General features: G+C 43.6%; 1 protein-coding gene across 7 annotated transcripts in view; it reads left to right on the forward strand.

The window, feature by feature from the left end:
• Positions 1–13,587, forward strand: part of PLCB4 (phospholipase C beta 4) — a 390,400-nt gene that overhangs the window by 98,852 nt on the left and 277,961 nt on the right. For 6 of the 7 annotated variants that reach the window (XM_042980905.1, XM_042980906.1, XM_042980909.1 and 3 more), the window contains exon 2: positions 2,785–2,861. The exons of the other annotated variant lie outside the window; for it this stretch is intronic. The gene's annotated coding sequence lies outside the window, so the exon portion shown is untranslated. The remainder of the gene's footprint in view (positions 1–2,784; positions 2,862–13,587) is intronic. 7 annotated transcript variants of the gene reach the window in all.

The raw sequence follows: 13,587 nt of genomic DNA on the forward strand, positions 1-13,587 counted from the left end.
GAGAGAGAGAGAGAGAGAGAGAGAGAGAGAAGAGAGAGAAGAGAGAGAAGAGAGAGAAGAGAGAGAAGAGAGAGATGCTTTCTTCACCTTAGAAAGCACTTCCTTTGAAGTTCTAGGTGAAACACTCCCGGTGTGGTGGATACCATGTCGTGATGTCCTTGATGAATGTGCTGTGTTTGGGAAGCCATCCGTAGTTTTAATTCTAAAAATAATTCAGACTGGTGACCTTACTAGGATTGTGGGTTTTATGTTGTTTTGAAATTTAGTATCAAAAGAAAGCATTTGAGGGTTATCCTGTTTCAAAAAAAACATTGCCATCACGGACTGCTTTATGGGCTGTAAGGCACTTTTCTGAATTATTGCATACACATGACACATGCTTGTATGTGCTTGCCTTTATTAGCAGAAACAGTACCTTGGTGGTCACATGTGTTATTTTATGTAATGCTTACTCTAGTACAGACCACTCTCGTTTTTCTGTTGGAACAGAGCCATATGTAGGTGAAACTTGCTGACCATAAATACTTTGCTTCTGTGACTACACACTTCCTGGACTGGAATCCCTTATTAAATAAATAGCAGGTGCTAAATGGAAACCTAGAGTTTGAATGGCAACCTTGTCAAGAGATTTTGGGGGTATTTATACTGAAATTTAACAAGGGCATGTTACTCAGTCTTGCTCCTAGAATCATCCTTCACTCCTTCCTTTCTCTAATCCACATGTAGTACGTTGTATGTTGTTGAATGCTGTCTGCTTTACCTTCCAAATGTACCTTTTTTTTTTTTTTTTTTTTGAATACCATTTCCATTGCTGTCACCCTGGTCTGGGCCTTATTCTCCTTCACCTGGATGACTGGCCTCTCTTCTTCCAGGCTCACTTCCTGCATCCCCACTCCTGCTGATCTGTTCTCACCTTAGCCAGAGTGACCTGTTAAGTATATGTCAGACCCAGTCCCCCTCTTCCTAGCATCCTCCAGTGAGTCTTCCTCTTATTCCTAGTACAAGTCAGGATCTTGACCATGGCCTCCTAGGCCTGCATGGTCTGACCTCTTGTCATCACCATTACCTCATCCCTAGCACCCTCAGCTCAGCCACACTGGCCTCCAGGCTGTTCCTTGAACACACAGGCATGCCCTCATTGGAGGGTCTTTGTGTTGGCTGCTACTCTGTCACTAATGGGCTTCCTTCCCCTCTCATCTCCTTCGCTAATTCCTTTACCTCCTTCAAGTCTACATACCTTCTTATTTTTTCTTAAGTTATTTTTTAATGTTTATTTTTGAGAGAGAGCATGAGCGGGGGAGGGGCAGAGAGAGAGGGAGACACAGAATCCGAAGCAGGCTCCAGGCTCCGAGCTGTCAGCACAGAGCCTGAAGTGGGGCTCAAACTGAAGGTCCATGAGATCATGACCTGAGCTAAAGTCGGAGACTTAACCGACTAAGCCACTGAGGCACCCCTATGTACCTTCTTATTAACCTCCATCCTGTTCTCTACCTTTCTTTCTTCCATAGCGCTTTGCATTTTTCAGATTGCATAATTTAACTATTTATTGGGTTTAGTGTTTACTTTCTCTCCCTTCTCTAGAACGTATGTGCCACCCTGGGGGCAGATTTTGTTCAGTGAAGTGGCCTTAGGATCTTGATAGCTCAGCCTGACCCCCACCAGAGGTTCAGTAAATATCTGTCAAATAAATGAATGTTCGCACAGGGTGATGGATGGGCCCTTCTCATCCCTTCACTATGAGTACTTCTTTTTAAAAATCCGATTTAACAGATCTTAAAGCCATTTCATATTGTTTTGGCTTCAGACATCGTATTTTACATATCCAGTAATGAGATGGGTCAAAAGAAAGTTTAAAAAAAATAGTATTTGTTCTAACCCGTTCTTGATTACTCTGTTAATGAGAGCTTAGCCTCTGCCAACACAGTCTAGGAACTTCCATTTGGTTTTTAGAAGTTTTGATTGGGGTGAGGCTCTGTTCGGGAAGGGACTGTTCTAACATCTGTGGAAAATAATCCCACACCTTTAATTCTACTTCTCTGAAACCAACTGATAAACCGAATAAAAACGTTGGACATTGTAATTTTATAAAATGGCTTGAATAGTCCCCGAGGTCATGGTGTCATTTGAACTCACTTTCTCCCCTTCCTATTTGTGCCTCCTGGGTGTGGGAAGACTTGGGTGGTTTAATAGCTGCTTCTCTCCCGCTTTCCGTGGGATGGTCCAGGCCCTCTTTGCACAGACCCGCTGTCTTTTCTCTCTGCCAGGTTCCTTCTACGTCCAGCTAGGAGTATTTAGTTATCTTCAGCTTCCTTTACCAACCCACGTATGTAGGTCAGTTCCTTCCCCTCCAGCTAGGCTGCCTCCTGGGAAGGTACAGGGAAACCCAGGAAATGAAGCCATCACAGCTGCCTCTGAGCTTGCTGTTTTAGCCATCTGCTGGTCCTTTCAAAGTGGACGGGAGCCACTTGCCCCCAGGTCTTCAGCCTTCTGTGCTCTGGCCTCAGTGACCTTTCACTTCCTGCCACTTCCTTACAGGTGGCCTGTGTTCCCACCAAATGGGAAACTTGCCACTTCAAAGACACAGGCATGCCTGTGTGGGTGTGCTCACCCTCCAGGAAACATCAGGGCCACCTTCCACTCCACACGTTCCTTGCTTCCCGCCCACCCCCTCTCTGGAGGACCCCATTACATTTTGTGTTTCTCTAATAATGCCCAAAGTAGCAGCCTACTGTGGTCATGGTGTGTTTCAGTCCAACAACACAACTGTCTTAACTTCCATTCCAGACTGGAGACCCTCTGAGGGCAAGGACTGTGTGTGCTCGATTCTGTCTGGCCCCGTGTGTAATGCCTTGCTGTATTTGGTAAGTATTTCATGGAATCTTGGAATGTTACTGATTGGAGATAGTATACTGAACATAAAAACATTGTTCAGGCTGGGATTTCTGGAACTGTCCTGATTTATAAATTTTCGGTCCCTTTATCTTCCATAAATGTAATTGTATTTTTCCAACAACATGCACTGATGTTTAATTTGGAGAACTACAGTTGCCATAGACCCCAACTAGCAATTTAATCCTTCATATCCGTCTATTGTGACTGAAGGAAGTTTCAAGGTGGATGAGCTAGGCTCCCTTTATTACCTTCCGTGCCTTTTTTTTTTTTTAATTTTTTTTTAATGTTTTATTTATTTTTGAGACAGGGAGAGACAGAGCATGAACAGGGGAGGGTCAGAGAGAGGGAGACATAGAATCTGAAACAGGCTCCAGGCTCTGAGCTGTCAGCACAGAGCCCGACGCGGGGCTCGAACTCACGGACCGCGAGATCATGACCTGAGCCGAAGTCGGCCGTTTAACCGACTGAGCCACCCAGGCGTCCCACCTTCCGTGCCTTTGTCATGATAGCATTAGGGAGTCCATTTGGGAATTATTATTAAAGCTCTGTTTTCATACAAAATGGGTTATGAATACAGCCTTGGTAATAAATCTAAATACATACTTTTCCCCACTCAGACTAGAAGCTATCTCTCAGCCAAGATGCAGTACCTCTACTGGGTAATATCCATACATCCAGTTATTCATTTCAGCAAATATTTGAGTGCCTACTATGTGCCAAGTACCTAATATGGATAAATCAGTCAAAAGTTCCCACCTTCAAGAAGCTTGCACTCCAGGAGGTAGAAGGTGGCAGAAAAAACCCCGAAGTACAATGACAGGTGTGCTGGATAGTATGTGCTGTGGAGAAGAGGGGGAGGACCGTGCTGAGCGGGAGTGAGGGGAGCTGCAAATTAAAACAAGATGATTGGCGGAGGCCTGAAGGCAGTAGAATAATGAGCCCTGAGGATATCTATAGGAAGAACATTCTAGGCAGAGGGAACAGTGGCTGTGTGTGGGAGTGGCTCATCTAGTGCAGGAATGGCAAGGATACAGCTCTGTGGTAGGGGGTGTGGGGGAAGGGGACTACCTGTATTGGTGCAGGTGGAGGGAATTGAGACCACTTCAGTGCCCTGTTTGTCCACTTCACTACTGACATTCTGAGCTGGATAATTCTTTGTGGGTGCTGTCCTGTGCACTGCAGACTGTTCAACAGCATCCCTGGACTCGACCTGTTAGATTCTAGTGGCGTACCCCCGCCCTCCAAGGGTGATAACTAAAAAGGTCTCCAGACGTTGTCAAATGTCCTCTGTGGTGCAAAGTCACACCTGAGTTGAGAACCAATGCTTTAGACCAAAGTAAGGAACTTAGTTATTTGGAAGAGTTCTTTTGTTTTACTTATTTTTGAAAGCTTATTTATTTTTGGGAGAGAGGGAGCAGGGGAGGGACAGAGAGAGGGCATCCCAAGCAGGGTCCATGCTGATAGCACAGAGCCTGATGTGGGGCTCGAACCCACGAACTGTGAGATCATGACCTGAGCCAAAATCAGGAGTTGGATGCTTAACTGACTGAACCACCCAGGCGCCCCAGTTCTTTCATCTTAACAAGACTTTTCTGGTTGCTATGATGAGAATAAATGGATTAGGGACACAGCCAGGAGGGGGAAACAGGGGAGGAAATTCGCAAAAGTCCAGGAGGGAGGTGAGCACACCTAGAACCAAGACTAAGGTGGGCTAGGGTTGGTGAGGAGTGATCAGATTTGGGATATTTGGAATGAAGAGCCATCTGGATTTGTGACAGACTGGATATCAGGTGTCAAAGAGGAGTCAAAATTAGCTACAAGGATGTGGGCCTGAGCACAGAGCTTGCAGATGAGACCCTGGTTTCTGGGGGACATCTTGAGTTTTGTTTGAACATAAGACATTTGAGAACATTGATCATCCTGATTTCTCCCTCACAAATACCCCTGGGACGTGGGTATTCTCTCCTTTTACAGTAAAAGGACGCTGAAGTACACAAAGGTTATTGTTGACTATACAAAGTCACATAATCTCTATAGAACAAGAGAATTTTAATCCTGAAATGTCTACTTACCCCATAGCTCCTTGATACACTTTAAAGTGCTTCTTTATGGTTCCAGAAGTCCCCAGCATGAGATCATAATATCGTATACCCCATAGAAAGTAACTCAGCAATTGTTCATGGAATGAAGTTCTGCTTAAATGCTAACATTTCAAATGGAGACCATCATTTCTTTTGCATTTTGTACAGGCAGGATTGAAAGCAAACTTTAGAAATGATTTTGTGTAGTAAAACAAGCCACCTGGCATATTAGGAAATAGGGTTTGTGGGTTAATTGGCTCTAAGTCACCATTTCTCAGTTTATCCTGTTGAGCACTATCAGTTAGTTTCCTGGCCCATCAAGGGTCCTGTGGTCATTTGTGTTTGGCAGCATGTCCTGGGTCCTTCTTTTGGTGATCTACAGTGCACATTAGGGGACTGCTTCTCTTCCTCCCCTAAGATGTATTAAGCATCTCCTAGGCCCAGGTGCTGTTACACCATTTTTCTACCTTGGACGTATTTCTACAGGTCTGCCCTAATCATGGCTGTGTCCCAGCATCACCTCAATCTGTATTTTCTCTCAAATAGACACATCCCTGGAGCTTAGGTATGGTACTAGCAGGCTGTTTAAACCCCTTTAATTTTTCTACCAAACTCTTCTGACCTGTTAGCTATGTGCCCATCAGACCCCCGAGTGATGAACCTGAATGGATTTCTTGAACTAGATTCTGAGGTCTTTTGCATCCTCTGGCATCTAAAAGAAGGTTCTTTTTCTCTTTAGTTATATATTGTGCATTTAAACTATGGGACCCAACAGGGTAATTGCAACACTGGAGTTGTCAGCAGTTTGAATCATGGAGCAGGCGGTGGGGAGCTGTGCGCCATGATTGATTCCTTGGGTGTTTGTAAAGTCTTGAAGGTGATGTGAACTGAACTGCTTTAAGAGGTGCCCCCAGGCCTCTCTGCTACAATAAGTTATGTAGTCTTGTGGTGGCTTAACCTAAAACAAGCTGCTGCTGTTTCTCTTTTCTTTGAGAATCATCACTGCCAAGGGAGCAGTGTTAGGGGGTGTCTGATAGTTTATCTTTGATGAGTTCTTGGTAGGGCCAACTTCATGGGCATAGGACCTGTGCAGTTAGACAGAGCCCAGACTCAGGCTCTGTGTTTGGTTTAACACTCTCTTGTCACCATCTTGAAATTCCTACTAACAAAGGGCATCATGCTTTCCTTTGGCAGTGGGTCCTGCAAATTATGCAGCTGGTCCTGATCCTAAGAGCTAGCCCCAGTTCTTGACTTCAGAGCTTCCAGGGCTCACAGAGGTGTAAGGATTTTGCATCTGGAGGGCATTTAAGACTGACTTTCAGTGCTAATCTGCTGCTTTTTACACACTATAGTTTAGGGTTTGAGAGTTGCCATATCCATTAACTTTGGAGAAAGAACATCTTTCTAGATGGTGGACCTGTTCAGAGGAATGGCTGTCATAAATGGCAATGGTGTTCAAAAGGAAGCTATGTGGATCCTATGCCGTTCTCAGAGTCAATGTTCTGGCTGAAACAAGGGCTAATCATCTGTATATAAAACCAGCTTTTTAGATGGGACACAGGATGCTTCCTGATCAGCAGCATCATCAAGGTAAAAGTTAGCCATGGCAGTTCATTCATTCCATAAATATTTACGAAGCACCTATTATGTGCTGGGCACTGTGCTAGCAGGAGGGGATGGGTGGGATCTTGAATTTGAGTTCCCTCCAAGGCTAATCCTGTGACAATACATTTGAGTGCAAGTCATTTATTGGAAAAGCGATCCCAGGAAATTCTGGCAGGAGAGTGAGGAGGTGAGACAAAGAAATGAAGGGATTCAATAAAGGGTGTGTTATCATATTGGTTATCTCTGTGGGCAACTGGGACACAATCCCACAGCAGACCTCTGGAAGACCGTGAAGAACAGGCCTTGGAATTGTCCCATAGAAGGACTTGGAGGTTGGGTATTTACCCGCTAACCGCCACTTGTCTTTGGCTGAGGGCTGTCCCCAAAGGCATTTTTGGCCTGCCTGTCTGTGCAAGGATGAACACAGCTCTTGGCCAAAGAAAGGTTTTAGGCAAAGAATCATAAGCACTTGGAGGAGGCAGCTGTGAGTGAGTACAAGATGGGTGGGTGCTGGGGGCGAGGGGGTAAAGCATGACAGAGTGAGACTGCCATTTTGGATAGGTTTGTAGAGGAGGCCTTCCTGAAGGTGACATTTGACCAGAGACCTGAATGAAGTTTAGGAGCCATGTGGATATCCTAGGCAGAGGGACTAGCAAGCATGAGGACCCTACACAGCAGCGTATGAGGGGGGTTGAGGAAGAGTGTGGAAGCCATTTTGGATGGAGTGGGATAATCAAAGGGGCAGAGGGGTAGGAAGTGAGGTAAATAGGGTACGCAGGGACTTTGGGTTGTATTCAGATTATATTGGGAATCCATTGGAGAATTCTGAGCAGAGAAAGGACATGATCACATTTAAGTCTTAAAGAATGGTTATGCCTTCTGGGTAAAGAACAGACTGGGGAGGGGATGGGGAGAAGCAGGACGATGCTGCTGCTTGATTGGAATTCAGAGTTCAGGGGTCTAGAGTCTCTTGGGAGGACAGATGACTATGGTCTATTAGGACAATGGTATATACATGCGGCCCAAGCAGCTGCATCCAGACTTACTTCCGTGTTCCTGCTGTAGGCCTCAGCTCTGGATTTTTGTTGGCTCTGAGAAGCCCTGCCACTCGGCCCCTTTCGTGGTCCTGGGTCTCCTTCTCACCTCAGTCTGCTCTGCCCTTTTCCAGCACTGCTGCCCTTAAGTGCTTCCCTGATATGCACTCTTGCCCTTGCTGTGCCCTGGCATACGGTTTCTACAGGATCTGAAGATCTTACCAGAGCATTTACGTTTGAGCTGCTTTTCTCACTTTTGTAATTCAGTGTATTGCAGCTGAGCTTTTGGGTTTTTGTTTGTAGCAAAAGGATTCATGCAACCAAATTCCTCACCTTCTTAAGGAAGGTTGGCTCTATTGGCTTGCTGCATCACACACTATGGAGGCTCTGAGTTACCGACATCTGACTTAGGAGCAGCAGCAAAGGTGCTGCCATGGCTTTGCCACTCTGCCAACCTTGGCTCATCTTGAACACTTGGGCTGGGAAGGAGATAGTGCTCTTGCCTAGGCCATGGTAGAGCAGAGTTGTAGGAGACACCACCAGGGGAGGGGCTGGGAATTTCCATAAACAGGGCTTGAGTGGCCATGCCAGGGATTCCTCAGGTGTGGTCCCCATCTTTGTGGAGTTCACACTCTGGACACCCTTCATGATGCTGCTCACTGAGGCCAGCTTGGTAGATCTGAAGGGCCCCACGGCCCATCATTCTGTTTCCTCTCCCCCATGGAGAGAGAAAGGAAGGGTGGGGGGCCAGTTGACCTGCTCATAGCAGCCATAACATGAGGTACTTTCCACTTAGTTTATCCAGGGTGATAAAATGGCAGCCGCTGGAAAGGAGGTGGTGGTTTTCAACAGGAAGCTCAAGAGACCAAAGAGAAAGTAGAACCAGAATATGTTTGGAATTTTTGGCCTTGTGCAATTTCTTTTTTGTAAACAAAAAGGAATGGAGAATGTCTTTTTTTGTTTTTTCAAGAATGAGAGGCATCTATCAAGGAAAAACAGAATTCTAGGATCATAAGGAATACCTACTAGACAAGAGATGAAAATATATTGTGATTTTTGGGAGTTTGGTTTTCTGAAAACTTGGTAACTTAGATAGTATTTGGCCATTTGGTTGCTGGGGTTCTTGATGATTTCTTAAATAGTGTGGCTTCTTTTCATCTATGTTCTGGGTTTTTGCTGACATAGACCTTTAATCAGAATACTAAAATTTTCAAAAGCAAAATTATTTTTTTTCTGTAAAGTGTGGAAAAAGTATCCTTAAGCATGAATTTTTTTAAAAAAAAAGTTTTATATTACTCTTACGTACATTCATTTTTAACTTGGTATTTCTTTGTGTTTTTAAACAGATAAGTGAAGACATAACTGCCTTTAGTAGGATTGTGAAGTAAAATGTAAATTTTCACATTAGAAAAAATGATTTTTACTCGTCTGCTGGAACAACAAGGTGAAGGGTGTTGATCATGATAAAATGTTTGATAAAAGGACTCCAAAATCACTTGTCTCAATACCATATAGGCATTCTTATCAAAATATACATTATAAATGTACCCCTACTGCAAAACCACTGAAGGGTGAACTCAGGAGGGTTTAGCTACATTTTTCTGTAAAACATGGTTTTGCATACCTTAAAATCTACATGTTTTACCATTTCCTTCCATTCAAATCCATCATTGTTTAAAAAAACTGAATCTCCCAAGTCATCCTAATGGAATTTGCAGTGTTCGTAGAAGGAAAATGTGTCAAAGGCTTGCGAATTATGAGACTACGTTTGCTGGCTTGTTTGGCAGTTATTCCATGCGTTGTCCTCAAGTTCATTAGGAAAAATATTTTACTTGTTGGTGTCTCTCTGTGCACATATGGAGTGTAAACTTTGACTTTCAAGGGATGGCAGGATCCTAGGATCACAGGAAAAAAGTTGGGTTTCTCTCTGGGAGCTATTTTATTTTCAGTTCAGTTTTAGGTTCGAAAAATAGGTTGAAAACAAAACCCAACAATTCCTAGCCTAATGAGAATTCAGTGGGTACTTGCAATTTGTATCAACTGTCCAGTTATTTATAAAATCAGAAATCAGATTCTTTTCAGTGGTGTCTTGGACCGGGCTTCTCACACTTTAATATGGATACGAATCACCTGGCACTGTTAGAATACGGATCATGCTTTTCATAAAGCTTCCAGATGGTGCTGATGCTGCTGGTCCGTGGGCATCCTTAGAGGAGCAGAGTCTTAGGACAACTTGATTTGGGACCCATCTTGCTTGACTGTGGGGCCTGGCTCTACTTGGGGGGGTGGGGGCTGACTGCTTTGGAAAAAAGATTTCAGAGGTAAGTCAGCCTGAAAAATTTTCCAATGCAGAAAACCCTTTTCATACAGACATCACTGCGGAGTGCCTGTCTTCCCAGAAGCAGTTGAAATGGAGAGATGTGGTAAAGGGGGAAATGCTTGGTTTTTGTTTGTTTGTTTTTGGTTTTGGTTTTCTGTTTGAAGTCTGGTTTTGGAACCTCTAAACTACTGTTTCTCTGCCCAAACCCACAGTTATCCAGGGAGGGGTCCTCAAAGCTTGGAGGTCCCTGAAGTAACTGATTTGCATTCGCAGTAGAGGGCATCAATTGTTTATGACCTCAATTGGAAGCCCCTGAGACTTGATCGGGAATGCCAAAAGCAGAGGTTACCCTGTTGATCAGTGCGGGGCGCTTGATGTTAAGAAAAGTACTGGTTGAGATTACAGAGGAATTTCAGGTAGTAATTACAAAGGCAGCAGTCTCTTCTCCTTAGCAACCATCTAAGCAAAGGGAGCAGAAGCTTGGAATAGCAGCGGTCCCTACAGAGAAATCTGTGTGCAGACAGAATCAAAAGCAATTGGATCAAGTTTGCACTAATGACTTTGGGGACCAGAGTGCCCTGAGAATGGAAGAGGAGGGCCTTATTATCAGGGGTGACCTCAAATTTGCAATTACAATGACTGTTGAGCATATAAATGGACACCTGGGTGGGAGGATTGTGTAGTGTGGGTGGTACTCAGTGAATTTCTTTATCTTGGACTTTGGATGGAGAAAAGTTTTTCCTCTGCTTCTCACAAGCTCAGTAGTGACAGATGGTTCTTATTTTCTTGCTGGTTTCTGTTCCTAGAGGAATAAAGTGGGAATTGATGTTCAGAATTCAGCCTATATGAAGATTCTTGCATTGGGGTGGGCAATTTAGGAATACAGGACATTGATTGTGATTATTAAACCAAGACAAAGAAGGGCTGTAGAAGGTTGTGGACTGGTCCTGTGACCTTGAGCAGGCTGTTCTCTTTCTAGCATTGTTTTACTGTAGTGAGGGTAATAATTCCTGCCCTCAGTGGGCTGGAGACAGTGTTCACAAAGTGTCTAGCAGCATATTTGTTATAGAGCTTTTCAGTAGGTGGAAGAGTTCTCTGAGGTACCTTAAGCTATAGCTTATGATTGCATTTCAAGATGAGAGCTGGAGTTCTGATTTGAATGTAAACTTGAGTTTCATCAATTGGGTATAGCAACAACTAACAGATGATAGAGAATACAAGATGTCAAGAAAGTAAGATGTCTGAGTAGGAGGACAACCAATAAGTATTTTTCACAAATGTGACTAACTTCTGAGCCCTTTGCACATTGAGGTAACCAGTGAAATGCCTGGGGCTCTAATGATAAGAGGAGAGTGAAGTTCTAGTTATTCTAAGAACTTACAGAATCTTGGGTACTTCGAGACCAAGGACTATATGAGTCTCTTCAATTCTTTCTCTTCCAGTCACCTCGTAACAGAGTGACTGTGATTACCACTCAAAACCCATTGACTATGCATTGATCAATTCCAGATTCTCTCTAGGACCTGCTCTAGCATTTACGCTGTCTGGTGCAAGAGCCACTCATACATAGCATGTGGCTTTGAGCACTCAACATATGGCCAGTTCAAGCTGAGATGTGCTTGCTAGTATAAAATACACATTGGATTTCAAAGACTTAATATAGAAAAAGTAACAGTATATAAAAAAGTGTATTACTAATTTTTGTATGTGGAATACTTGTTAAAATATTTTGGGTACATTGGCTTAAAGAAAACATTAAAATTTGACCCGTGTTTACTTTTTTGTTTTTTGTTGAGAGACAGAGTGCAAACAGGGAAGGGGCAGAGAAAGAGGGAGACACAGAATCTGAAGCAGGCTGCCAGGCTCTGAGCTGTCAGCACAGGGCTGGGCACGGGGCTCGCACCTGTGAACCATGAGATCATGACCTGAGCTGAAGTTGGATGTTTAATCGACTGAGCCACCCAGGTGCCCCTGTGTTTGCTTTTTGTTAACATGGCAACTAGGGAATTTAAAATCACACTTGTGCTCGCATTTTATTTCTGTTGGACAGTGCTAGTCTAAACTGCACTGAGACCCATATAGGAATTAACTGGAGAGGCTTACCTCCTCAAACTCCCATCTCAAAAAGTTAACAAAACAAAACTTTGTAGTGGCTTATGGGAGCTTCCTGATCTGAGTTCTCTTGTCCTTTCTCAGCAAAAGGAGCACTCTGATGGTGCAAGTTAATCATATTTCTATGGCAAACACAGTAAGTCTTTCCAGATACAGTCTCAAAGTTTTTACATCATTTATATTCAGATTTTTCTTAATAGTGTTTTAAGTCCGCATTTGACAGTTGTTCCCTAAGGGGCAGTGTTTATGTGAGGGTGTCTGTTTCTAAAACACATAGAAACAAATAGGGCAAAAGAATCTTTAAACAAGAGAAAAACTACACAGTGTACTTTTAGTCAACATTGATCTTACTGTAAAAATAGAAGAAAGAAAATAAGGTAGTTTTGCATCAATTTAATGGTATCATGATTACTGCTTCTCTTTTCATAGAATGCAGGGAATCAGCAAAGAAAATTTATTCTTCCTGCTTCTGAGTTGTCAGGGAGTTATTGAAAGCGAACCGCAATGCCATTTCTGCAGCAGAACGAATGTGAGAGAAGAATGGTAAATTAAATAAGGGCGAGATGATTTAGCCAGCTGCTTCAGTCTCCTGACTGATGGCTCATAAGATGCAAATACATGTAGGGCTTTGTGCTATTAAGTAGAGTTATGGTTCTCAATTTGAAATGAATACGGTGATGTGGCTGAATAGCCATATTAATGGGATATTTTTGGTCACCCATTTGTCCTTCGATTATCTCGGCTCCAGAGATGGGAGTGATCAACACTGCGCTTTAATCACGGGGAGTGGAGGGATGGCCCGTCGATGAATTGGGATTGAAGAACGGCCCGTGAATTCTTTTACCATATCACTGTGTTCCCCAATTTTGATTTAACATACCATTTCTCTTTCTTGAAGGCCATCTATGGAAATAGAGGAATTTTTTTTTTAATTTTTTTTTTTAACATTTATTTATTTTTGAGACAGAGAGAGACAGAGCATGAACAGGGGAGGAGCAGACAGAGAGGGACACACAGAATCTGAAACAGGCTCCAGGCTCTGAGCTGTCAGCACAGAGCCCGATGCGGGGCTCGAACTCACGGACCGTGAGATCATGACCTGAGCCGAAGTCAGACGCTCAACCGACCAAGCCACCCAGGTGCCCCGGAAATAGAGGAATTTTTAAAACCTCATTCAACCCTTGGTGAATCCTCAAAGTTGAGAGGGACATCCTGTGGCTGGTAATTATATGGGAGAGCTGTTAGTATTTCAAAGGTGTTTAGGTGTAGTTGGTCTATACTGTTTGTTGTATTGGGCGGTGGGGGGGGGGGGGGACGAAACCTACATTACCAGTGAGACCCTACTAATAAATTGTTACTAAATGTTTTTTCTTTTCTTTTTAACTTTTTTTAAATTTAAATTCCAGTTAGTTGGGGCACCTGGGTGGCTCAGTCTGTTAAGCATCTGACTCTTGATTTCAGCTTAGGTCATGAACTCACAGTTTGTGGGATCCAGCCCTGCATTGGGCTCAGTGCTGATAGCACAGAGCCTGCTTGGGATTCT

Source organism: Panthera tigris, chromosome A3 (genome assembly GCF_018350195.1).
Source record: "Panthera tigris isolate Pti1 chromosome A3, P.tigris_Pti1_mat1.1, whole genome shotgun sequence".
Taxonomy (NCBI): Eukaryota; Metazoa; Chordata; class Mammalia; order Carnivora; family Felidae; genus Panthera; species Panthera tigris.